Raw genomic sequence first — 12,968 nt, 5'->3', positions numbered from 1 at the left:
AAGCACCCTATACACTGTATTACCTCTCTGGCCCCTCCCTCATAAATGATTTTTAAGGTAAATTAACAAAAAATATTCTTAAGGATATCTAGGTATTTTTTAAATTTTCAATGGATATTATTTATGCTTTATCACATTTATTTGGGGGGAATATGGCAAAACAGTAGTAAAGCTCCTCTCATTATCTGTAAAGGAGAGTAAGCAATATTATCTGACATTGAAACTAAATGTGGAAAAAAGATTTGGAGTTGCTTATGTTCTGCAAGACACTGGAATCATTCCCTAAACTCTCAGAACTCTTCATCAAGCTACAAAGTCATGCAATCATCACAGGTAGATTGATCTATGGGCTTAGAACTGTGACCTTTTCAGAATGGTGCCTGCTGGAGAGGCACATCAGCCCCCATGGCCATGCAAAACCTCCAAATTTCACAGAACTGGCAGCCTTTGATTTTATGGGAAATTTTATGGGAAAGCTGCGTGGACATCCACCAAGCTCAGTGAGTGAAAACAACAACATAGAAGGCCCAACCAGCAGCAGCCAGCTCAGTAAATTCTCAGACAGATGACTTTAGAAACACCAGTGTGTGATATAACAATGAACACAAACTGACTTTTATTGATCTATTTTTTTTTAGGTTTTTTAAAAATTTTTTTATTACTGAATCACTGTGGGATACATTTACAGACTTACAAACTTTCATGGTTTTGTTTCAGTCATACAATGATTGAGTACCCAACCCTCTATCAGTGCCCATTCTCCACCACCAATTATCCAAGTATCCCTCCCCCCTCCCCCTCTCCCCCAGCCTCTGTGACAGAATGTTCTCTTTTGTTCTCGCTTTCCTTTTGGTTTTGGGTGTTGTAGTTGCACTAGAGGCATTGAGTGGCCATTGTGTTCAATGTATAGTCTACATTGGGCTCGTATTTCCCAACCTGAGGTGGTCCTCCAAATACCCTTTACTTGGTAAAGGTTATATCCCTTCTCTATCTGAGCTGCTTTTTCCCCCAGCATTTGAGGCTGGCTTCCAAGCTGTGGAGTAAACCTCCTGGTCCTTATCTCTACTATTGATCTATTGATCATATATTTTGATCTATTTTCTGATGATTCCATTTGCTATTTTGTTGTAACAAGCAACATGAAGTAAATTTGTTTGTGGCTGCAAAGAGGGAAGGCATGGGGGATGGATGGGAAACTGGGAACATTGGTGGAGGGAAGTTCGCATTGTTGATGGGATTGGTGAAACAACTGTATCATGTACAACTTTGTAAATTGTGGTATTTAAATTAAAAAAATAAACAAACCCAGAACTCAAGCTTCTTCATTGACCAAAAGGAGATTACACCTTCTAACAAGGATTAGCACTGAATGTTGAAGTGCTTATCAAGTTGTGCTTACTTGATAAATGTTAATTTCTTTTCTCTATGGAATGGTTAAGATTTTGTTCATCAAATTCTCATTGATAGGAAATTACCAACATGTAGCACTGTAGCACTGTCCTCCCGTTGTTCATCGATTTGTTCGAGTGGGCCCACCAACATGTAAGCGGCCCACCAACATGTAAGGAATAAAATTTATTTACCACTTGAAAATGCTTCAGTCATACAGTAACCTTTTGGGAGAAAAAATACTCTGCATTTTTCTCTGGGTAGCAGTAGCATGGGTATTTATAGAATTCACTGAGCAGCAGCACTGTAGCAATGTTCTCCTGTTGTTCATCAATTTGCTTGAGTGGGCACCAGTAATGTCTCCATTGTGAGACTTGTTCTTACTGTTTTTGGCATATCAAATATGCCACGGGGAGCTTGCCAGGCTCTGCCATGCAGGCGGGATACTCTCGGTAGCTTGCAGGCTCTCTGAGAGGGATAGAGGAATCGAACCTGGGTTGGCCGCATGCAAGGCAAGTGCCCTACCCACTGTGCTATTGCTCCAGCCCCACCGAGAAATATACCTAAGATTTATATTATGTTATATTTATAGTTGTATTATTCACTGTAAATCTATCTTAGTCTGTACTCCAAGCATAAAGTCAGTTGTATGCACTTAAATGATTCTTTTGTTGCAGCAGGGAGAAATGATACTCATTTTAGGTGTACAGAGATTGTGTTTTGCTTTTTCTGTGGAATTCATGTTAAAAGATTGCTTCCTTTTACTCTTGTTATTTGACTTCCTAGGAAGTTTCAGCTAACCAAATTTTTCAGAAATTCACTTGTAAAATATTTGAATTGGAGGAAAGCAGTCAAAATCTGTACACCATTGAGCAATGGCTTGTAAATGATTTTGGAAAATGGATTTGGAAAAAGCCTCTGGGCACTGGGCCTACAAAGATCTCACTTCTGGACCCCTGGTGACAACACTTAGCATACAGCAATTGGCTTAAAAAATTGAGAGAAAAAAACACTGGCATTTTGAAACAAATTTATACATTGTGCCATTGATTACCACCTTTTTTCCCCCTCCTTTGTGACATCCTATGTTTAAGGAAATCATGTTATCATCTATTTCCAGAAAATAGTTTAGTTAGCTTCTTGGAAACCCTTCCCACGCATTTATATTTTGGTATCTCTCCATTATTTCCGCTCAGGCAGACTGACCACATGAACACTGGGAAAATCTCAGGTTCTGGAATGTACCAGCTTTCCTACTTTCACATGCCTGGGACATTAGGCAGGATGGTTGAGAAGGGAAAGTGGGTAGTCATAAGATGGAGGGAAAGGAATATATATATATATATATATATATATATATATATTTGGCCCAACTGAGGGAAAATGGAACCATCAGCCTCCCACCAGTATCTTCTATTATGGAAAGAAAGGAATCAAGGGAACTGTTTGGGATCATCTTATTCATGTACTTTCTCCTTCCCTGGCTGATGGTAGCAGGTGATCTTAGAAAGACAGTGAGCAGCAAACTCAGAAGGCAGCCTTTCTATGTTGGAAAAGGGGGAAAACTAGGGTGTTGAGTGCAGCACTAAGAAAACGTGGAACTGAGAGATGAATTTTGACATATCAAAAGGAGATTATTCCTTTGGGCGGAATATTTGTAGATGAATTAGGGATTAGTCAAAAAAGATAAGTAAGAAGAAAAAGATAACTAATTCTTAAGAAACCAAAATTTATCATAAGGAAATATACAAAACTATGTGATACAACTGTAAATAAGTTTAATGTACTCAGTGATATAACACTGAATATGAATTAATCATAAAAGTCTGTTTTGTAGATGACTTGGAAAGACAAGAGTGCTCTGTATATAAATACATATAATTACATTAAAATTTATTCTATTCTTTGTTTTCAACAGTGTAAAGTCAATAGCTATCTGAATTGAAAAACCAAGAACTACCAGAATAATCATACCATTGAAAAATACTAAGGTAAAAAAGAATTGGAAGTAATTACCCCATGGATATAGGGAATAAGAACTTAACTTTGATAAATGAATTTAAGTTAATTAGCTCAATTTTCTCTAACTCATTTCAGCAATTAAAATTAAACGTCTCTCCTGAATAAATTAGGGTATGCAAAGAAGCAGAGCAGCAGTAGGTAAGAATCTCATTGAAAGTAGAAAACAGAGAGCATAGTTTTATAATGTTAATTAAAACTGTTAGGGTCCTGGCATCATTGGACTTTGTTAAGAATAACTTGTTACTTTTCTTTATTAAAAATTGTATTTATTTATTTATTTATTGCTTTATGGGTCACTCCCAGAAATGCTCAGGGGTTACTCCTGGCTCTGCACTGAGGAATTGCTCCTGGCAGTGCTCGGGGGACCATATGAGATGCTGGGATTTGAACCCAGGTTGCAGAGTGCAAGACAAACGCCCTACCCACTGTGCTAGTACTCCAGCCCCCTTGTTACTTTTCTTAAGGGAGGCTGTTAAAAAATTTAATCCATCAAACTGTATCTGACTATGTCCTTGAACTTTGAGAATACAGTCAAAGGGCAAAACAATGTCCAAAGCATTTACTGTACTACTATGATCCCACTCTAAGCTCCCATCTGCAACTTTTTCCCTTCTCTCTCTTGTCTCCACTGTGAATTCTCTGTAGTGGAGTTTCTCAGGCATTGTTCTTGGTCCCTCCCATAATTTTCTCCTTCCAGAGGGCTAGAAGCTTGGAAACTATATTTCCAGAACCCTTTGAAAAATGTTGCCAGTTATATTTTGTCAATAGGAGGCATTTGTGGGACATCTGGAGGCCGACATTACAACTACCTAGATTTAGTTCTTCATGCTATATGACATATGATCAAGACTACCAAGTATGAGACTTTGCAGCAATTGTTATGTGTAAACGACCGGGGATCATCTGTTGCCGGTCAAAGGTAATTTGGAACTGAAACATTGAATCTCTGAAAGCAATAGTGAACTTGAGAACAGTAATGTTTCTTTCTCAACTTTGGATGCACAAAGTCTAAACTTTGAATCCCACCCTTCCTTCTTTAAAACAATATAAACTGAACTAGGATTTTTACTGTTGACATAAGTGTCATCCCTACTAAATATCTGAAAAAATTATCTGTCAGGTGAGGAGTAAGTATAATACACATAGAAATGCACAGAAAAGGATTCATTCCCATAGTTAGGACCCCAATAAATGGTAGCTAATGCTATTATTATTTTTATTCTCTTTGCCACTTGCCACTGCTGTTATTTATAGCTGCTGTGCAATTTTTAGGCAAGAAACCCATGTGTGAGGTGTTGGACTTGTCATCTGAAATCATTTTCCCATTGCTCTTTCCACAGATTTCTCCATTTAAAGCAGGGAAATGTGCGTACTTTCCTCTTTCCCTGTTCCACAGTGTTAAGCCTTTCAGATACCTGACTTTTCTGGTGTAGGTTGCCAGGACTGATGGAGTTGGCTATGACTGTGGCATATGTATTTTGCTTTTCAGTTGCGGCCGCGCGACATCTTATCAGGACATCTTTTTATGACATCTTATTATCTCATTCCTACTTTGGGCTGGAGCGATAGCACAGCGGTAGGGCGTTCGCCTTACAAGCGGCCAACATGGCCGACCCGAGTTCGATTCCTCCGCCCCTCTCGGAGAGCCCGGCAAGCTACCGAGAGTATTCGATATGCCAGACACAGTAACAACAAAGTCTCCAATGGAGACGTTACTGGGCCCGCTCGAGCAAATCGACGATCAACAGGAGGGCCTTTACCTTTACCTTTACTTTGGACAAACTTGCAGGCTATCGAATGTAGCCTGCCCACAGGGCAGAGTCTGGCAAACTCCCGATGGCGTACCAAATATGCCAAATACCAGTAACAATGATGGGTCTCATTCTCCTAAAGAGCCTTGAATATAATCTCAGGGCTAGGATGAAAGAAACGTTACTGGGGCCTGCTCGAGGCAATCAACGAATAACAGGATGATGAATGAATGAATGAATAACTTGCCTCAGTTCCTTCCAGGGATCTAATCATTTTCTGTTTCATGAGTTCTGTGCTTGAGACAGATTCATCTTACACCTTGGGGGGAATTTTTGTAACAAACCTGGTGACAAAACTTTCTAAGTTAAGTTGTAGAATTCTTGACTTGGAGATTCCCCCCACTCCTCCACCCCCATTCTGCCTTTTTTTCTATGAAGCACAAGATGTTCCAGGTGAGAGGCCCTTTAAGTGATTTTTAAAAATCTCCCCATTGACTTAAAAAATTGTGCCCTTTACTCTATGGCACAGAATCAGCAATTTTAACTATGCAATTAATTAACATGTTTACTAAAACTGACAAGCAAGGGAAATAAATGTAAATTAAGTAGGAAATCTTTATAAAGAGTAGTAATTTTTGCAGGGACTGATATCAAGGAAACCCTGAAGTATAGGAAGGGATTCTTGTGAATTAAGGGGTAGTGAAGATTCCAGACTTGGAGCTCACCACACTTAGAATACAAATTCCACAGATTTATAGCAGAATCTTCTAAGGAAAAAAGCAAGGATGAGGGGATGTGGCTCTGTGGAAGGGTGCAAAGCTCACCTGAAGCCAGAGTTTGATCCTACACACACTTCTAATACCCCCCCTCCCAAATAAAACCAGGCAAGTAGGAAAAGGGAAACTACTACATTTACAGTTAATATTGTCACATCATCATCTTTTCCATTTACCACTATTTATAATTCCTTCTTGTCATTTCAAAAATATTTCTATAAACCCAGACCCAGGGGGAGTAAAGGCATAGCATAGGTTTCTTCCTTGTACTTTCCCAGACGATAAAATTGGGATAATGCATGCATGGTGCCATAATCAACCAGCATTTACTCTCAGGGATCTGTAAAACTTAAAGAAGGTGCCTTCTTAAACGATTTTTTTCAATATAAAATTAAATACATAGATTTTGAAAAACAGGATTTGAGTCAGAGAGATAGGACAATGGTTAAGATGTTGCCATGCATGTAACTATTCCCAGTTCAGTCTCCACATTGCTTGGTCCCCATCCTGACCTCTGTAGGGAGTGAGCATAACAACTATCCTCTGAATACTACTGGATGCAGTCCACTAACCACCTCCTTTCCCCCAAAAATATCAGGATTTGTCCATAAAACTTACACTAAAATAAAACAGACTCAAACATATCACGGTCACAATCACGACCATCCTGTTGTTCGTCGATTGCCTCAAGCAGGCCCCAGTAACGTCTCCTTTGTCCTAGCCCTGAGATTTTTTAAAAAGTGCCATATTCAAGGCTCTTTCAGGGTTAGGAGAATGAGACTCACCATTGTTACTGGCATTTGGCATATTGGGTATGCCACAGGGAGTTTGCCAGACTCTGCCGTGTGGGCAGGTTACATTCGGTAGCCTGCCAGTTTGTCCAAAGTAGGAATGAGATAATAAGATGTCACAACAAGATGCTTCCAGGAGCTGGGTTTTATAGTCTCTGAATCTTGGCTGTTGATGGAATTACACGGCGCCAGGGAGCCAGTTGGGGGGTGTGACCCCTGCCTACTGGAATTTGGAGGATCTGGGTGGAGGATGCTCAGCCCCGAACTGAGCAGGCTTGGAGAGCTCAGCCCCGGGACCCGCATGCCTTTGTTCCTTGGCCGGTACCTTCATGCGTGTGGAGAGTGGTCTTAGCATGGTGATGACTGGTTCTGGAGGTCTTCGGCTGCCGGAGCCCTGGTCGGGGCGGGGAGGGAAACTCAACCTGCTCCCCTCTAAGGGGCCCCGGCAAGGACAGCCAGGCGCGGGGGCAGGAGACTCTACGCTGTTCTCTTACAGGAGCTGGGTTTTATAGTCTCTGAGTCTTGGCCGTTGATGGGATTACACGGTGCCAGGGGGCCAGTTGGTGGGTGTGACCCCTGCCTACTGGAATTTGGAGGATCTGGGTGGAGGATGCTCAGCCCTGATCCGAGCAGGCTTGGAGAGCTCAGCCCCGGGATCCGCATGCCTTAGTTCCTTGGCCGGTACCTTCATGCGTGTGGAGAGTGGTCTCAAACATATACCTCTTCTTAATATAACAAGAGACACAGGAAGGGAGGGGCAGGGTCAAGGAGACAGTATAACTTCCTATTCAGCGGTCACTGTATTGGTCAAATTTGTCTCTGACAGTTCAACTTAGCAGTTAATTATTGATGTGGTTAACAACTCTACAGTAATTAGTTACTGTGCACAAATCTACAACTTGAAAAATTCTTCAGTGACCCTGGGGTGGGGTATCAGAACAGTAGACTGGAATGATCAGGGTGATGTCATTCTCTTGTTAGGGACAGGGGTTAACAAAGGGACAGATACCAGTCTCTAGGCCAAATCTGGCCACCACCTGTTTTTGTAGGTAAAACTTGGAAGTAAGCCACGTCCATTCATTTACATAAAGTCTATGGCTGGTTTTATAAGCTAATGGCAAAATAAAGTAGATGTGATATAGATCATCTTGCACACAAAATAACATATTTATTCTCTCACCTTTATGGAAAACATTTTCAACCTCTGATAAAGCATTGTAACCAGAATCTTATTAGCTGGTAGATGAGTGTGGTGGAATTAAATGTGGGTGGAATTTAAGACAGGCGGTAAATTTGACTCTGGTCATGATTTTATAACACTTTGTAATAATTGAAAACTATAAATTGCTTGCAAACTGTCACACTGATGGCTTGTTTCATGTAGATAAAACCGTTCAGTCATTCTATCATCCTTGGTAGTGTAAACAAGCATTTGCATTCACTTTAATCTCTATGGCTTAGGTGAAGAGTGGGCCTCCAGTAATGTTTTAAGTGAAAGAATTATCTTTTCTCACAAGTTACATATAGCAAATGAATCTTAAAATTGGACTCCCTTTTCCTTCTAGCATGGAACGGAAATATATTTAGAGCTGATGAAGAACTCCTATAATTTGCTAAATAAGTTGTAAGATACAAATAATGACAAAAACTTATATTATAAAATAAAAATATTTAACAATTCATCCTTATACCAGTGTCTCTCCTGTTCTATCCCTAAGGATAGGCCTTAAAGTAGTGATAAGTAAAGAATCTCATGGCATGCATAGCCAGCTTTGAGTTCTTTTTTGTTTTTGTGTCACACCCAATAGTACTCAGGGCTTACTCCTGGTTTTGTGCTCCAGGGTCACTCCTGGCAGTTTTTGGGGGATCATATATGGTGCCAGGGATCAAACCTGGGTCAGCCAAGGTCAAAGCAAGCTCTGTACTCTGTATTATCTCTCCAGACCCAACCAGCTTTGAATTCTCGGACTCTGCTGCTATTGGGCAAATTACTTAGCCTATCTGTGTCATAATTTTCTCATTTAGGATGGATATGATAATAGCACTCACTTCACAGATTTTTGTGAGGACTGTAGCACTGTCCTCCTGTTGTTCATCTATTTGCTCCGGCGAGGGGTGGGGGGGGCACAAGTAATGTCTCCATTGTGAGACTTCTTGTTACTGTTTTTGGCATATCGAATATTTCTTGGGCAGCTTGCCAGGCTCTGCTGTGCAGGTGGGATACTCTCGGTAGCTTGCCAGGCTTTCCAAGAGGGACGGAGGAATCGAACCCAGGTCGGCCGCATGCAAGGCAAACGCCCTACCCACTGTGCTACCGCTCCTAATTGAGATAAAGCAGGCAAAGACGTAATACTGTGATGGTGGTGAGTTAACTATTAATTTTATGTTGCCTTTAAAAATCCAGTCAGTTTTACTAGAATCTTAATTTCCTATACTTGCCTCTTTAAGTCCCTCCTTAATTTGCCTTAGATGTCAAAGACATAGATTGTTTGACTGGATCATCTGAAAAACCTCCTCTGATTAGGAAAATCTCTACAGGAACAAGAGCCTTGGTGGCAGAGATACCCTGCAATTATTTGAGCTAGCTACTCATATCCTGGCAGCTCAGTCTTTCTTGGAGAGAATCGGCGTGAGTCATCGAATGAATGGGACTGTCTTTGTGTTGCTGAAGCGTGACCAATGGCTTGCCAATCACAAGAATGGGTCTCTGTCTTTGTTCAGTACAAGTTTTTACCTGCTTTTATTGTTCTTATGATCTGGGCCTGTCTTTAGTTCTTTCATCTGGAAGAATCTCTGACAAGAGGCGATTATTATTGAGCTACTCCCTTACTTGGCATGAAGCTAATTCCATCAGACTCAGGTTATTTTGCTGCAAATGTTCACGTGTATAACAGTGCCCACTGGTCACTGTACTCCTCTCATTTTCAAGTTTTCTTTTCATCAGCTTTTATATCACTTATTTTTAATTGCAGGGTAGATGTTGAGAATCAAAGGGGCTCAGCCAAATGCTAGTAATTTTGAATAATTGCTTTTGGTTTAGCAAGGACCCTTGGAACGTTCATGGTGTACTGAAGATTTGTCATCCATTTTCACTTTAATCTATCCTTCTATATTGCTGTGAAGCTATATTGAATTTGTCGACCTTTAACCAAAATGTTAGAGTCCCTAAAATTCCCATTAGCTAGTCTCATATCTTTCAAACTCCTTTTTTTTTATATGATAAATGGGAATAGTATTTTTTGTTATTGTTTTGGGATCACAGCCAGCAGTGCTCAAGGTTTACTCCTGGCTCTATACTATGGGACCCCACTTGGCTGGGCTTTGGAGACCATATGTGGTGCTGGGTGGCAAACTCAGGTAAATAAAAAGCAAGCACCCGACCCACTGTTCTATCACCTTTTCCTCAGAAAGGTGAATATTTTGTCAACTTATCTTTCTCTTTCTGGACTTTTTTTAAAGCACAATCTGCCCTTTTTCATTTCAATTTCCCTGGATATATCTATTAGAATAAATGGATTTACTTTGCAGTTTAGTGACCAATGAAAAATTTTTGTGAACATTATATCATATAATATATGTATAAACACTTATTATCATGTTTCTTGGATTTAGATACCCCAGTTCCCAAGACTTCTATGTGTTACAAACACAGACTTGTATTTTAGAAAACTTCTCATAGAAGTCCATCTGTGACATTTTGAGTACCTATGTCATTGATTTCTCCAAACTTCTATTTTTTATAAGTAATATGAGAAAATTTCCATACAATATTAGGGAGATGAAATGAAAATTTATGAAAAGTTTTTTCTAGGCTGTATTCACCGCTGCAAGTATCTCATCCATATAGACAGTTGTGACAATTGCAACTCCTTTCATTTGAAAGAGGAGAGTGAAATTCAATGACATTTCTTGACTCTTGCTTTGGCTAGTGGTCTTAGGACACTCACATGAATATTAATAAAACAGGAGAGCTTATGACCTTGCTTTACTATCAAAGAATAGAAAATTACCTAGATGTTTGCTCTGAATTTCTGGTTCTCTTTTATAGTGAGAGGAAGGGGTGAGTAGTGGGATTCTGTTGTTGCTATTCTCTTGTTCTTGTTGATTCTCTTGTTCTTCCTCTAGTCTAGGGGATTGGGAGGAAGTGGGTGGCAGGTAGCATGTGACTGCTCTGTGATAGCTGTTTGATTTATGTGGGCATAGAAGAGACAATCAGTATCATGGGCACTGGAGGAAAACAAATGGATTGCCACCATCGTCACCTTGTGCAATAAAGTGCTGGGGTTTATTTTCAGCCTATGGTTTGGAGACCAGCAGAGAACTTGAACATGGTGGGAAGATGAAAGAGAGAGAAAAAAGGGAGAGAATACAGAATTGATATTAAAAAAGCTACATATCCATGGGAATAGTGAGCAGAGGTAACTATATAAAATCCCATAAATGTTGACACTATTGTAAATAAATAAGTAAATAAAGACAAATATTTAAAAAACAGAAGGGTCCAGGGATATAATAGTGAGTAAGGTGCTTGCTTTGCTTGCAGCCTTCCTGGTTCAATTCCTGCTACCCCCACCCCCTACTCCATATTGTCCCAGAAACCTATTAGGAAAAATCCCTTGTGTAGAGGCAGGAGTAAGCTCTGAGTACCTCCACAAAAAAAGGAGGAGGAGGAGATATCCAGTCAGGCTAAGAAGGAATTTTGAAATGTAGGTATCTGCTGGAATGCTAAAACTTGTGCTTTATAAAACAGCCAAGTGTCTTAGATTAATATAAGAAATTGGGTACAAACTAAAAAGTCACTCTGGGTATTAGTTTCTAAGAAGAGAACAGGGAGAAATCATCTATTCTGTTTTAGGCTATTCTGTACCTTTCTGCTGTACAAATGCTATTTTATTCAATCCCCATGGATATAATATGAGAGAGGTTGCAGATGAATAACAAATTCAGACAAACCAAAGGTTCTGAATTTAAAAATAGAGGAGGACAGATTTGAGTTGAAAGTTTGTTCCCATTCTAGTTTCAAATGCAGAAGGAAAGATTAATTTCTGTCACCATTTCCTCCTGTAATTCCACAGGACTTCATCACTGTAGCTTCATCTGTGGCAGAAATTTTGTTCTTTATACCTCCCAAACTTTGAGACAGAACCGGAATTTTCCCTCTTAACTTTGTGGAACTAGTGGAGGACCGTCCCACTTCTGGTACACATATTCCAGGCACAAAGGTAGGACTGAAGACCAAAACAGAAGACCCTGGTGCAAATTCTCAGAATAGCAGTCTATCTGGAAAATGGTGTGAAGCTCTTCACAGCTTTGTGGAGGAGACCAGCTATGACTTCTTCCAGAGGGGGTACCGGATCCTCATCCTGAAGCACCTTAACTGTGACTGGTACAAAGGCAGACTGCACAGCAGGAAGGGCATCTTTGTAGCAGTTTTTGTATGCCCCTGCTCAGCTGAGGCAAAGATGACGTCTACTTTAGCATTGAAGGGGAGGAAAGCCAAAGCCTTATATGATTTCCATGGAGAAAATAAAAATAAGCTTTGCTTCAAGGCTGGAGATGTAATAACAGAGCTGGAATTTGTAGATGATTACTGGATGAGTAGAGCGCTAATGGGAAAAATCTAGAACATTTCCCAGAAATTATTTTCAGCTTATACAAGTCAACTGAAGAATCTCGGAGAGACTGGCAAGCTACCGAGAGTATCCCACCCTCACAGCAAAGTCTGGCATGTTACCTGTGGCTTATTAGCTATCCCCAAAACAGTAACTTTAACAGGCTTCATTCCCCTGACCCTGAAAGAGCCTCCAATAAGGCAGTGTTGGGAAGGATGAATAAGGAAAGGCTGCTAAAATTTCAGGACTGGAACAAATGGAGACATTACTGGGGCCTGCTCAGGAGAATTGAACAAGAAGACGACAGTGATACAGTGATACCTCCTAAATATTGTGGGAGCAAATATTTGCTCATCCAGAGTCCTTTGTGTCTCCTCAACATAGGTTTTCTCCTGTACTTAGGTTTGTACTGCCCACTCCTTGAAGAAAACCAGGGCCATGTGACTTATTTTGAGCAATAGAATATTAGTGAGTGTAACCGTTTGTCTTCTTCTAGGTAGAAGACCATAGGATTAATCAGAGATTTGCTGTGCTTTTTGCAGCTAGTCGTAGCTGTCAACCCTCAAGATGATAAGGTGTCTGAGACAAAAGAAGGAGAAAAATCATAAATTAGAACCTCTGGACCAT

At 40.3% G+C, this 12,968-nt stretch overlaps 1 pseudogene; it reads left to right on the top strand.

The window, feature by feature from the left end:
* The first annotated feature begins 227 nt into the window (after nt 1–227).
* LOC130028554 (SH3 domain-containing protein 19-like) lies at nt 228–12,396 on the top strand (annotated as a pseudogene).
* Nucleotides 12,397–12,968: the final 572 nt, after the last annotated feature.

Source organism: Sorex fumeus, unplaced genomic scaffold (assembly GCF_029834395.1).
Source record: "Sorex fumeus unplaced genomic scaffold, SorFum_2.1 ptg000003l, whole genome shotgun sequence".
In the NCBI taxonomy this organism is placed as follows: Eukaryota; Metazoa; Chordata; class Mammalia; order Eulipotyphla; family Soricidae; genus Sorex; species Sorex fumeus.
This window is presented reverse-complemented; position numbering and strand designations above follow the sequence as displayed.